The sequence below is a fragment of the Arachis hypogaea genome, chromosome 18, assembly GCF_003086295.3.
Source record: "Arachis hypogaea cultivar Tifrunner chromosome 18, arahy.Tifrunner.gnm2.J5K5, whole genome shotgun sequence".
In the NCBI taxonomy this organism is placed as follows: Eukaryota; Viridiplantae; Streptophyta; class Magnoliopsida; order Fabales; family Fabaceae; genus Arachis; species Arachis hypogaea.
The window spans coordinates 35,682,129-35,696,113 of NC_092053.1; the positions used below are offsets into that span (position 1 = coordinate 35,682,129).

The 13,985-nt window shown below is 39.3% G+C and overlaps 2 long non-coding RNA genes across 2 annotated transcripts; both read right to left on the reverse strand.

The window, feature by feature from the left end:
- Positions 1 to 2,269: 2,269 nt before the first annotated feature.
- On the reverse strand, positions 2,270 to 6,225 carry LOC112769052 (uncharacterized). The gene is made up of 4 exons (XR_003186350.3): positions 5,426 to 6,225; positions 5,257 to 5,353; positions 5,035 to 5,178; positions 2,270 to 2,470 (listed from the first exon to the last, which is right to left on the reverse strand). It is a non-coding gene; the product is annotated as an uncharacterized lncRNA (long non-coding RNA).
- Positions 6,226 to 9,823: 3,598 nt separating this feature from the next.
- On the reverse strand, positions 9,824 to 13,778 carry LOC112769050 (uncharacterized). The gene is made up of 4 exons (XR_003186348.3): positions 12,979 to 13,778; positions 12,810 to 12,906; positions 12,588 to 12,731; positions 9,824 to 10,024 (listed from the first exon to the last, which is right to left on the reverse strand). It is a non-coding gene; the product is annotated as an uncharacterized lncRNA (long non-coding RNA).
- Between the last annotated feature and the right edge of the window lie 207 nt (positions 13,779 to 13,985).

Here is a 13,985-nt window from a genome sequence, read left to right on the forward strand (position 1 = left end):
CCCTTTCCTCAAACATATTAATTTTCTTATCTATGTCGCTAAATTTGTCCTTATGCCATCTCTTCAAAAAAAAACTATTAGAGCCTTTAGTTTATCAGTGAACTGTACATTTTCTAAATCTATCCATTCCTCTTTCACCATCCTTAGGAAGCCCTCATGTGTAAACCAAAAGTCTAGGTTCCAAAACGGTATTAGTCTGCTTTTCCACTTTGTATCCTCCACAATCATTGGATAATGATCTGATAACCCGCTTGGTCCACCTTTTAATAGAATCTCTGGAAACTCCTCAACTCATTCCAAACTAATCAGAACTCTATCAAATACGACTGTACGATCGGCCCCTGAACCATATAAATTTGAGATCATATATCGGTAAGTCCATCAACTGCATATCTTGTATCCAATTTCCAAAATCTCTGTTGTTAAGCTATCAGCAGCTTTTTCTCTCTTCCTCCTATATAATCTCATTGAAATCGCCCATGAAATAGAATGAAACCTGACATAACCCAGCTATATAGCTCAGTTCCTCCCACATAAGAAGTTTATCACCTCTTGTATGTGCGCCATACACCAAACAAAATGCATAATTGGAATTATTTTTTAATAAGACCACTTTAACACACAACCATCCCTCCCTTTTGTATCAATTACTCATTTTGAACATTATTTCATCACAAATAAGCAAAAACCACCCAATGCACCTTCAGACCCTACATACTCCCATCCTGCAATATCGCTCCCCCAAATTTGTACTATGTCAAACTTCGACACTACTTGTCTCTAGTCTCTATCAAAGCTAGCATATTTAACTTATGTTTTTTTTAAGGTCTTTCACCATGATCAATTTTCCATTACCCCTCAACCCCCTAACATTCTAAGAACTAAATATCATGATAAAAAATTTTCACATACCTTTTTAGAATTATTGGGTTTGCATCGTCTTATTTTCCCTTTTTGTTTAGCCAATCTCCTCTTATGAGCAATCTCTTCATTCTGTGCTTGGAGAATAGTCATGATATCATCTTCTTCACTGTAAAGTATTGCACCAGATTCCACTGCCAGTTCCCATGTTTTCTTATTTTCAATCATATGTTCTTTCAATTTGAAACTCTAATTATCTCTGGTTCCCAAACTCATGGCATTTATGTCTGATTCACCATTACCCGCAATACCCTATTCTCCAACATCTTCACCATGCGAAATTGCTACCCCCATCCCCTTCAACTCGGTTATTCCTTCACCAATCACTTTCGCATCATTGATCCATACCCGTTTTCAAGAACCTGATCCATAGCCTGTCTCATCATCAGCCCCTTCATCATCATTCACTTCATTCGCATCCTCAATCCCACCATCATCATTAGTCTCGTTCTCACTGTCATGGCTTCTCGGCGTTCCTTCCTTCATCTCCATTGATGGCCTCACAAGATGGTGCTCTACCTCCCGAATCCTGTCATGGCCGTTATCCTTTGGTGAAAACATCGAGGTAGATCATGCATCCTGGCTCGTTGCACCACCGCCGAAATTGTCGTTTCCCCGCCCTTCCCCATTGAGAAGGCCTCATTCACTATGAATTAGAACAACCACACCATCTCCTGGTCTTGCACACACCTCTGAAGTTGCCGCAAGTTTTTTCCCAACAACCCTATACCTGAATTCTTCATACCCCGACCCGCATGTTTTGGGTCTGACCCAGCTCCACAATCCACTACATCAAGGCCAGTCTGATTCATTAAAGCGTTTAACCCAACGACATCCTTTCACCTTTTTTGTAATGCATTGGGACTAGCACAATTCACACACATGGTTTTATTTGTTTTTCCTTATACCCCCTCTTTTCAGCCTACTATATTCACATGCAACAATTTTTTCATATTCATCCTCATAACTCACAATCTCATATCCAACAAAATTAGCTCCCCTTTTAAAGCCTTCATAACCTGAATGATACATGCCAATTTGTTGAGATTCTGTTTTGAATGGTTATGATTCCATTTAATCAAAATTAGCTAGGAATTTACCAAACTACCCTTATCTTCTCCATCCTCCCTTGACACCTCCACCGCCACTTCAGCTACCTGATCCTTGTAGCATAACACCCTAACTACCAAAGCTCGCACTTCCGGCTGCGCGACTCTGATAGATTTGGACATTACGACGACACTTATATTATTTAATACTAAAATATGAGCCTGTTTGAAATTTTAAACCGCAACGCCGCTCCCAAAAACTTTCATCCGATAACATACGTCCATAAATACCATACAACTTACAAAAGCTCATAAAGAGTACATCCATATATATACATAAATATATATAAATAACTTTACAAGCATAATCCAATACAATTCCTATCCCTCTTACAGATTATATCAAGATAAAGGCGAGGGTACAATAAACCATAACTAAAACAATATAGAGCATCACAACAACAATTAAATAAGCTCTTCGTAACTTCTGCGCCCATATCCTGAAAGGGGAAAAATGTAGGGGGGTGAGAACATCATCCTCGAAAGGGTTCTCAGTAGAGGGTTTTTGGGAATTACTGTAATAGGATACGTGAAGATAAACCGTACCAGTGATTAATAACCATCTTATGCCTCTTTTCAAAAACAACCGTTTACAATAAAAGAGAAATCTGAAATCCTTTTTCTGAAAGAAGAAACTGTTCATTTAAACAATATTCAAAAGCATTTCAGAAGGTTTATCTATGCTGAACCAAATTAGCCTTTCACGCATTTCCAAACCATAACCACAATACCGAAACCAACCATCGGTCCATCTCAATTCAACCACGGCCCTAGGCCCAAACAATCCAACCAACAACCAATCACCACAATCCAACAGAGTCCCAGATGCAAACACAGGAAGGAAGTTCAAGCACAAACAAACAGTTATTACAAGTAGAACAGTTAGCAATTAATCACATAGGCAAACCAAGTATAATATGCACACCCAACCAATGTCACACAAATGCATATGATGCATGCCTGTCCCTAGTGGCTGATGATATCATCTGTCGGTTATAAAGCCAACCCGACAAGTCCTGGTAGCTAACCATTGGACTGTCCCTCTGTCGTGCATCCCCAACTCGAGTTATACTCATCATAAACTTGATCATAATCATGATCCATATCCATCACCCTCACTGGTGAATATTTATCCATCACCATCGCTGGTGAATATTTATGGGGGCGAGCTCATCCGGGCCTTTCACAGTGCCCGGCCACACTTACGACATAGGGTCAACAGAGTATCAAGTCTCGACCTGGAGCACGTGGTGGCTAGCCACTGCTACTACCCAGGGAAACTCGTATCTCAGATAGTGGAAGTGCAACATTCACATTTATCAATGATTCAGCATAATCATGCATTCAATCTCATCCATGGATCAACATCCATCTCAGCCATCCGGCTCACGGTTCAGTCCAGAACCAGCCAATATTCATATCATACACAGCCATTCCGGCTCACGGTTCAATCCAAAACCAACCAATATGTATAATCATACACAGTCATTCCGGCTCACAACAAAACAGCACTTCCACCATTCAACATCATTAAATTCATAAGGTCGGCATTTAAGCCATAAATCATTTCCTCAATTCATTTCACTTTGAAATCGAGTTTCAACTCTTTTCAGCCTTGGCTTTAAAGATCTCATTTCTCAAATCATTTTAGGCTCATAAGCCACTTTTACTCAAGGTAAATTTCCCTTTGAAAACAATGCCACTCTCGGCATTCTCTTTCCAAGCTTCCATAACCATGGCAAGTTAAAGATTCTTTTTGGAGACACTCAAAATCATCCATTCAACAATGGGATTTTATAACAAAGTTTCTCGGCAGAGTCCCAAGTCTTTAGGGGAGAATAACATATCTCATTTCGCCAAAATCATTTAAAATCATTAAAACATTGGCTTTCTGATTTGAGTAAGAAAATAGGATCTAAGCCAAACCGAGTCACGTAACCTTTACTTCTTTCAAAACCATTTCCTTTACTTAAACAAAACCGGCTTCAATTCCATAATTAAATCTGAAGCGTTTCAAACTGATAAGAGAATCATTTTCGTTGTGTTAAACTAGAGTTCAAAAGATACTTTGAATCTTATTTAAAACGTCAAAATAATGAGGCTCATCAATCGAAATCCAATTCCTTTTAAAATCACGAAAACTCTCCCAAGGGACAATCTTTGTGTTTAATAGAGAAACACATAAACCCGTTTTACCTTTTAAAACAGCCTCAAAGCAAAATTCTCTTTCAAATGACTTGTACCCAAAGACATACTGTTCTTCTTGGAAAATAAGGATAAATCATGATTCTCTTTTCAATAATTCTTTCAAAGCATAACTTCATTGCTTTCTTAATTGCTCTAAGTAAAGGTAATAAAGAAGCCATAATTTCACAATCCTCAAAATAGATAGGAAAGGCATTAAACTCAAAATTCCCCAATTAACATCTCAAATAAGGACTCGGATTCTATAGAAATTTCGGCAGCACCTCCCCTAAAACTTGGACTTTTGCCACCCGGTTCGGGTCCCAACTAAACCGTTTCTCATTCTTTTTCAACAGCTCAAAACCAGAAATCAATTCAAAAGCAAGCTAAATCCAACAGTCGCCTCAGTGGCATATCTCAAGGAAGCCATTTCAAAAATCAACTCAATATCGACCGATTTAACTCATTTCCAAAGCTTTAAAGAATCGGTTCAGCAATAAATCATTTATCAAAACCAAATCAATTAAAGCAACATAGGCTGAATTTCAAGAGTATTCTATCTTCCACATCATCAAAATAATTGACTCAATTCAAACCAATCCTCAACGGATTAAACTCATTTCAAATCTTTAAAGAATCAATTTCAAACATTACATTTCACAAGCCACACAACAATTCGGCCAAACCAACATCCATAATCATTCGAGTCAATCAAATAATACATAAGGCAGATACAATCACCAAATACACAATATCTCACATCAGTACCCATATGTAATAATTCCAATAATAAACTATAGTTTTTGGAAAGCGCCCCTACCTCAAAACGCAATTCCATAATCCAAACGCCTCATCAAGCCCATATCCGCCTCAACTTGAAATCACCGGCAACCAAAACCTCGGCTCTACTTGTTACAAAATCAGAAACAGCTACAAGCGGCATAAGCAAACCGGATTCTAACTCCTAACACAATAATACCGCAAGACCTTAATATACATAACAAGACATTAACGCGGAGGTTTCGAAACGTAAAATACTCACTGAATTAACAAAATAGCCGCAGCTCCATATCAACCTGGTAGCGGCTGCGTCAGCCGCCTCAAGCGGCAGCGGCAATATAAGACTCCGACAACCGCGACTGCACAACAACGTCATGACGATAAAGACCCATGAATAGAAAGGAATGAAGACCAAATGCAAGGACCCTTACCGGCAGTGGTTTTCCGGTGGCTAAGCTGCATTCTCCGGCAGCAGAAACGGCAAAAGCCTCGGCGGTGGTTTTAGCAGCGGTGGTAAGAACAGCAACCCAGGGGTGACGGCGACGCGGCTCCACCACCAGTGACCGAGGAGCGTGACAGAGGCGTTTCCCCCACTCAATGGCGTCCTCTCCTTCAAACCGGATCGAGGCAGACCTCCAGTAGTGGCGAGGCAGCAACTTCGAACAGCAAGCCACGGTGATGGAGGACTTCGGCGATGGTGGAAGGGCAGCGGAGGACCCGCGACGGCGGAGGCACGGCCGCAGAACAGGGACCCCCTTTTCTGCCGTTCTCTCTCTCTCTTCTGCTCGGGCTTCTCTCTTCGGCCCTCCATGGATGGCGAGGACTCAGACTTCGCGGTGAGGAGGACGACGGCGCGAGCATCACAGCGGCGGCGGCGAGCTAGTCCGCGACGAAGAGGACGGCGAAAGCCCCACGCTCAGCCTCTCCCTCTCTCCGACGCTACCCTCTGCGAACATCCTCTTGTCGCAGAACGGCGGCAACAGTGCGGATGGCCACTCGTAGGGCCGGTGACGGCGACGCGACGGCAGTGATGAAGCCCAACGCGCCGGCGTGGCCTCCTTTCTCCTCTCCTCTTCTTCTCCTTCGGACATCGTGCACCGTGGGTGTTGTGCTTCTGATTCCCCCTCATCTTCTTTTCTGTTTCTATTTTCCTTTTCCATCATGGAAAAGAAACGCTGCTGCTGAGTTAGGAAGAAGGGGGTTTCGGCTGCAGCTGGGGCATGGGTAAAACAATGGGTTACCGGGTCATGGGTTAGGGTTTTAGGGTTAGGGGTAAATTGGTAATTTCACTTAAAATTGGGAATAATATAGTAATTAGAAATAAATTCTAATCCAATAATAATAATATATAAAATACTATTTGTTCATCAACTCTACAATTATTTTCAATAAAATGCCCAAATCAAATAATAAGAAATAATATACTTAATTTCTTCATTTTCCAAAATAACAGTATTAATATTTAAAATATTACTTATCCAACCCAAATCATATAAAATACTTATTATTTTATAATTATCAACTTTATAATTCAAATATAGAAAATAATCCAATAATTATAAAATTGGATAATAATCATAGCTTATCTCAAATCCAATAAATCAAAACTTGCCTTAATTATCTTTAATAAAATAATCTCTGAAATTAAGGCTATAAATAATTGTAGGATTTGAGACTTGATCATAATAAGACTTTTCAAAGATTCTGGGCCTTACATTCTACCCACCTTATAAAAATTTTCGCCCTCGAAAATTGATACAAAATGGAAGAAATTCCATAACAGTTCACCCTTGAACACATTTAAAGAAGAAGCAAAAATATCTCAAAATATAACCATATATACGATTTTCAAATACTTTGATTATCATAAGCATAAGGATGCAAAGGTAGGAGTGTAACTGCCAGGCAAACGTTACAAGATAGGCTCAATGCAAAAGATAACATGAGTCAATCATGTGATAGTAGGGCAAGGCATCAAAGGCTAGAAAACAGGATGGAGTTAAAACGATGTGCTCAATATCCGCACACTAATCTTATATCAACCTCAAGGTTTCAACTTTCCAATTCCGTCAAGCACCTTACAAACCCCAAATTTGATCACAAGCCTGACAATCACAAACCCGTTCGCAAGGAACAAAATGCCCACAACTCATACGTTGCACACCTACCGCTTCAACTTCCGTATACACATCACATCTTAAGGAACTAACGTATCGCGTTACTACGTCTACAAGTCGCACGTGATACCAAAACAATTCTCGAGTCTACTCAGAAGAATATGAGATCTTAGAAAGGAGAGACGGATGTCAAAGACAATAGTCATAGATTTGAAAGAATATATCCAATCCCAGATAAACATGGATGTTCAAGCAATAAAGTTTGCTAGACACAATTCAATTGACAACTTCAAAGATAACCCTTAGATCAAAGAAGTTCAATAGGATCAACAAGAAGATAACCAGCGCATCAGCTTGAAACAAACTCAAACTGAGTCGATGAAGTATGAGGTTTACAAAAGAGAATATCTCAAACCCAAGGCAAAGCTCACAAAACTCAAGGGCATGATTAAAAATACTTCTGAATACATTGTTCTTAAAAGAATCGAAAACTTGCAGGAAAATCACCTCGCAGTCTAAAAGAAAAGTTAAGCAACAAATGTCCTTCAAGAGAGTAACAAAAGCATAAATGTGGCTTTACTTCAATACAATTCCATGTTGAAGTAGATTTTGTAGAGTTCCAAAAACAAATGCACACAACTTTGGCTAAGAGCTAAAATATTTCCTCAAATATTTTAGAAAGATAATTAAATGCACAACTTAACCAAAAGCAGTTCATAAAAACTCGGAAATAATCAGATGCTTGTTCAAAATTCTCAAAATTTCATATTCAAACAAGCATGTATAACATTTATAGCAAGTACGAAAGAGGAAGTTAAACTCTTTTTAGAAAAGAAACTCCGAGATAAAAATTTGCTTACAATCTGGTAAGGAAATAAGTGGTGCGTTACAAACAAATCGGTTTCCACTAAACAAAGAAACTTTCCAAAACCTCATTTAAAATAGCGCATGCCGATTTTTAAATTAACTTCATCAATATTGAACAATGGTTTCAATCTAAATCAAGAAACAGAAAATAAATTCCGTTTAAAACTTCTTACAAGAGAATTCAAAACTTCTTTAAAAAGTCCAAAACAAGACTCCAAAAGTGTTCTTGAAATCCTCATCTCATAAGAACATTCAAGAAGTTTAAGATGTACTAAAAAGGAGTCAAGCCTTGCAAGAAAGGATCTTAAATTAGAGTAGTTCAAACAAGATCCACTAAGCATGAAATATCAAACAAGTTTTAAATTGATCCAAAAGAATACAAAAGTCATAGAAAAGACAACTCAATCATTTGTAATTTTTCAATGATAAATCTTTAACTAAAAACTCTTGTAGAGATAATGGGAGAATAAACAATGTACTATCCTGAAACGAATCAAACTGACCCACATAAGAATGAGATTCACAAGAGGGGACAAACCAAGATCAATGGTAATGTTCACAAAATGTAAAAGATTAGTTAAAAACAGAATCACGTATAACATTCATAGAGGTGAAAAGCTTAAGAAGGAACCAGTCCGTTCATAAGAAGAAAGCTATGAATCCAACATTTTCAAAAGAACAACAATGGCATAAACTATGTAGTATGCTAAACCAAACTCAATTCAAAATAAGTTAAGTAAAGCTTATCAAACGAAACTCAACCGGAATAAAAGCAAAAAAAAATCTTTCTTTCCAGTATTTCAGAAAATATCCAAATACACAATCAAATAAAGATGTCCATTGGAACTATAGTAAAATTACTAGAAGGTCAAAATTTACTTTTAAAATAAGTACAATTGCGTAAACCAGTAAAAGTACAGGCAAAGTATTAGAAAGAAATAGTTGTTAAACTGTATAAATAATTTCAAAGTCTCATATATAGAAAAGCATATATCTAATCAACAGCAATTTATAAAATCTCAAAATTGGCTGTGATCACTGTCAAGTAAGAGAAAAACTGAAACAACAATTTCTCAAAGAATGGACTCAGAATCCGGAGTTAAAAGTCACAGCACATTAAGACAGGTTCAAGGCTATATCAAAGAATACTTGAATCAAGAAGAACTCAAACAGAGGAAGATAGATGCAACAAAGATCTTAAACCAGCATATGCACTTAAGGTCAAACAAGAATACATATGGATAGAGGAATAGAGTGAAGACATCAAATTACTCTTCAAAAGGTCTAGCAAATAAGAACTTCAAGTTAGGATATGAAAGAACATGTCAACTCGAACAGAATTCAAGACACAACTGAATAGCCTCGAGGAGTAGTTTCCAACTTTTCCAAAACCCGCGATTCGCTTTACTCAAAACTAGGATTTCATCTATGATAACCCATCAGTGCTTTCATATACATATTTCACTAGTATTAAGCCGGCCGAACTTAATATCAGGAATTATGCAATGCAAGACTAACAGCGTTAATCAATAGACTGTCATGTGCATAAAGCTCTAATTCTCGTCATTCGAGAAGACCTAATACATGACAAACGCTCAGAGTATGCAACTAAAGCATAGTCAGTCCATTCCTCAGGCTCTACAGGAAGAACTGCTCTGATACCATAATGTAACACCCTAACTACCAAAGCTCGCACTTCCGGCTGCGCGACTCTGATAGATTTGGACATTACGACGACACTTATATTATTTAATACTAAAATATGAGCCTGTTTGAAACTTTAAACCGCAACGCCGCTCCCAAAAACTTTCATCCGATAACATACGTCCATAAATACCATACAACTTACAAAAGCTCATAAAGAGTACATCCATATATATACATAAATATATATAAATAACTTTACAAGCATAATCCAATACAATTCCTATCCCTCTTACAGATTATATCAAGATAAAGGCGAGGGTACAATAAACCATAACTAAAACAATATAGAGCATCACAACAACAATTAAATAAGCTCTTCGTAACTTCTGCGCCCATATCCTGAAAGGGGAAAAATGTAGGGGGTGAGAACATCATCCTCGAAAGGGTTCTCAGTAGAGGGTTTTTGGGAATTACTGTAATAGGATACGTGAAGATAAACCGTACCAGTGATTAATAACCATCTTATGCCTCTTTTCAAAAACAACCGTTTACAATAAAAGAGAAATCTGAAATCCTTTTTCTGAAAGAAGAAACTGTTCATTTAAACAATATTCAAAAGCATTTCAGAAGGTTTATCTATGCTGAACCAAATTAGCCTTTCACGCATTTCCAAACCATAACCACAATACCGAAACCAACCATCGGTCCATCTCAATTCAACCACGGCCCTAGGCCCAAACAATCCAACCAACAACCAATCACCACAATCCAACAGAGTCCCAGATGCAAACACAGGAAGGAAGTTCAAGCACAAACAAACAGTTATTACAAGTAGAACAGTTAGCAATTAATCACATAGGCAAACCAAGTATAATATGCACACCCAACCAATGTCACACAAATGCATATGATGCATGCCTGTCCCTAGTGGCTGATGATATCATCTGTCGGTTATAAAGCCAACCCGACAAGTCCTGGTAGCTAACCATTGGACTGTCCCTCTGTCGTGCATCCCCAACTCGAGTTATACTCATCATAAACTTGATCATAATCATGATCCATATCCATCACCCTCACTGGTGAATATTTATCCATCACCATCGCTGGTGAATATTTATGGGGGCGAGCTCATCCGGGCCTTTCACAGTGCCCGGCCACACTTACGACATAGGGTCAACAGAGTATCAAGTCTCGACCTGGAGCACGTGGTGGCTAGCCACTGCTACTACCCAGGGAAACTCGTATCTCAGATAGTGGAAGTGCAACATTCACATTTATCAATGATTCAGCATAATCATGCATTCAATCTCATCCATGGATCAACATCCATCTCAGCCATCCGGCTCACGGTTCAGTCCAGAACCAGCCAATATTCATATCATACACAGCCATTCCGGCTCACGGTTCAATCCAAAACCAACCAATATGTATAATCATACACAGTCATTCCGGCTCACAACAAAACAGCACTTCCACCATTCAACATCATTAAATTCATAAGGTCGGCATTTAAGCCATAAATCATTTCCTCAATTCATTTCACTTTGAAATCGAGTTTCAACTCTTTTCAGCCTTGGCTTTAAAGATCTCATTTCTCAAATCATTTTAGGCTCATAAGCCACTTTTACTCAAGGTAAATTTCCCTTTGAAAACAATGCCACTCTCGGCATTCTCTTTCCAAGCTTCCATAACCATGGCAAGTTAAAGATTCTTTTTGGAGACACTCAAAATCATCCATTCAACAATGGGATTTTATAACAAAGTTTCTCGGCAGAGTCCCAAGTCTTTAGGGGAGAATAACATATCTCATTTCGCCAAAATCATTTAAAATCATTAAAACATTGGCTTTCTGATTTGAGTAAGAAAATAGGATCTAAGCCAAACCGAGTCACGTAACCTTTACTTCTTTCAAAACCATTTCCTTTACTTAAACAAAACCGGCTTCAATTCCATAATTAAATCTGAAGCGTTTCAAACTGATAAGAGAATCATTTTCGTTGTGTTAAACTAGAGTTCAAAAGATACTTTGAATCTTATTTAAAACGTCAAAATAATGAGGCTCATCAATCGAAATCCAATTCCTTTTAAAATCACGAAAACTCTCCCAAGGGACAATCTTTGTGTTTAATAGAGAAACACATAAACCCGTTTTACCTTTTAAAACAGCCTCAAAGCAAAATTCTCTTTCAAATGACTTGTACCCAAAGACATACTGTTCTTCTTGGAAAATAAGGATAAATCATGATTCTCTTTTCAATAATTCTTTCAAAGCATAACTTCATTGCTTTCTTAATTGCTCTAAGTAAAGGTAATAAAGAAGCCATAATTTCACAATCCTCAAAATAGATAGGAAAGGCATTAAACTCAAAATTCCCCAATTAACATCTCAAATAAGGACTCGGATTCTATAGAAATTTCGGCAGCACCTCCCCTAAAACTTGGACTTTTGCCACCCGGTTCGGGTCCCAACTAAACCGTTTCTCATTCTTTTTCAACAGCTCAAAACCAGAAATCAATTCAAAAGCAAGCTAAATCCAACAGTCGCCTCAGTGGCATATCTCAAGGAAGCCATTTCAAAAATCAACTCAATATCGACCGATTTAACTCATTTCCAAAGCTTTAAAGAATCGGTTCAGCAATAAATCATTTATCAAAACCAAATCAATTAAAGCAACATAGGCTGAATTTCAAGAGTATTCTATCTTCCACATCATCAAAATAATTGACTCAATTCAAACCAATCCTCAACGGATTAAACTCATTTCAAATCTTTAAAGAATCAATTTCAAACATTACATTTCACAAGCCACACAACAATTCGGCCAAACCAACATCCATAATCATTCGAGTCAATCAAATAATACATAAGGCAGATACAATCACCAAATACACAATATCTCACATCAGTACCCATATGTAATAATTCCAATAATAAACTATAGTTTTTGGAAAGCGCCCCTACCTCAAAACGCAATTCCATAATCCAAACGCCTCATCAAGCCCATATCCGCCTCAACTTGAAATCACCGGCAACCAAAACCTCGGCTCTACTTGTTACAAAATCAGAAACAGCTACAAGCGGCATAAGCAAACCGGATTCTAACTCCTAACACAATAATACCGCAAGACCTTAATATACATAACAAGACATTAACGCGGAGGTTTCGAAACGTAAAATACTCACTGAATTAACAAAATAGCCGCAGCTCCATATCAACCTGGTAGCGGCTGCGTCAGCCGCCTCAAGCGGCAGCGGCAATATAAGACTCCGACAACCGCGACTGCACAACAACGTCATGACGATAAAGACCCATGAATAGAAAGGAATGAAGACCAAATGCAAGGACCCTTACCGGCAGTGGTTTTCCGGTGGCTAAGCTGCATTCTCCGGCAGCAGAAACGGCAAAAGCCTCGGCGGTGGTTTTAGCAGCGGTGGTAAGAACAGCAACCCAGGGGTGACGGCGACGCGGCTCCACCACCAGTGACCGAGGAGCGTGACAGAGGCGTTTCCCCCACTCAATGGCGTCCTCTCCTTCAAACCGGATCGAGGCAGACCTCCAGTAGTGGCGAGGCAGCAACTTCGAACAGCAAGCCACGGTGATGGAGGACTTCGGCGATGGTGGAAGGGCAGCGGAGGACCCGCGACGGCGGAGGCACGGCCGCAGAACAGGGACCCCCTTTTCTGCCGTTCTCTCTCTCTCTTCTGCTCGGGCTTCTCTCTTCGGCCCTCCATGGATGGCGAGGACTCAGACTTCGCGGTGAGGAGGACGACGGCGCGAGCATCACAGCGGCGGCGGCGAGCTAGTCCGCGACGAAGAGGACGGCGAAAGCCCCACGCTCAGCCTCTCCCTCTCTCCGACGCTACCCTCTGCGAACATCCTCTTGTCGCAGAACGGCGGCAACAGTGCGGATGGCCACTCGTAGGGCCGGTGACGGCGACGCGACGGCAGTGATGAAGCCCAACGCGCCGGCGTGGCCTCCTTTCTCCTCTCCTCTTCTTCTCCTTCGGACATCGTGCACCGTGGGTGTTGTGCTTCTGATTCCCCCTCATCTTCTTTTCTGTTTCTATTTTCCTTTTCCATCATGGAAAAGAAACGCTGCTGCTGAGTTAGGAAGAAGGGGGTTTCGGCTGCAGCTGGGGCATGGGTAAAACAATGGGTTACCGGGTCATGGGTTAGGGTTTTAGGGTTAGGGGTAAATTGGTAATTTCACTTAAAATTGGGAATAATATAGTAATTAGAAATAAATTCTAATCCAATAATAATAATATATAAAATACTATTTGTTCATCAACTCTACAATTATTTTCAATAAAATGCCCAAATCAAATAATAAGAAATAATATACTTAATTTCTTCAT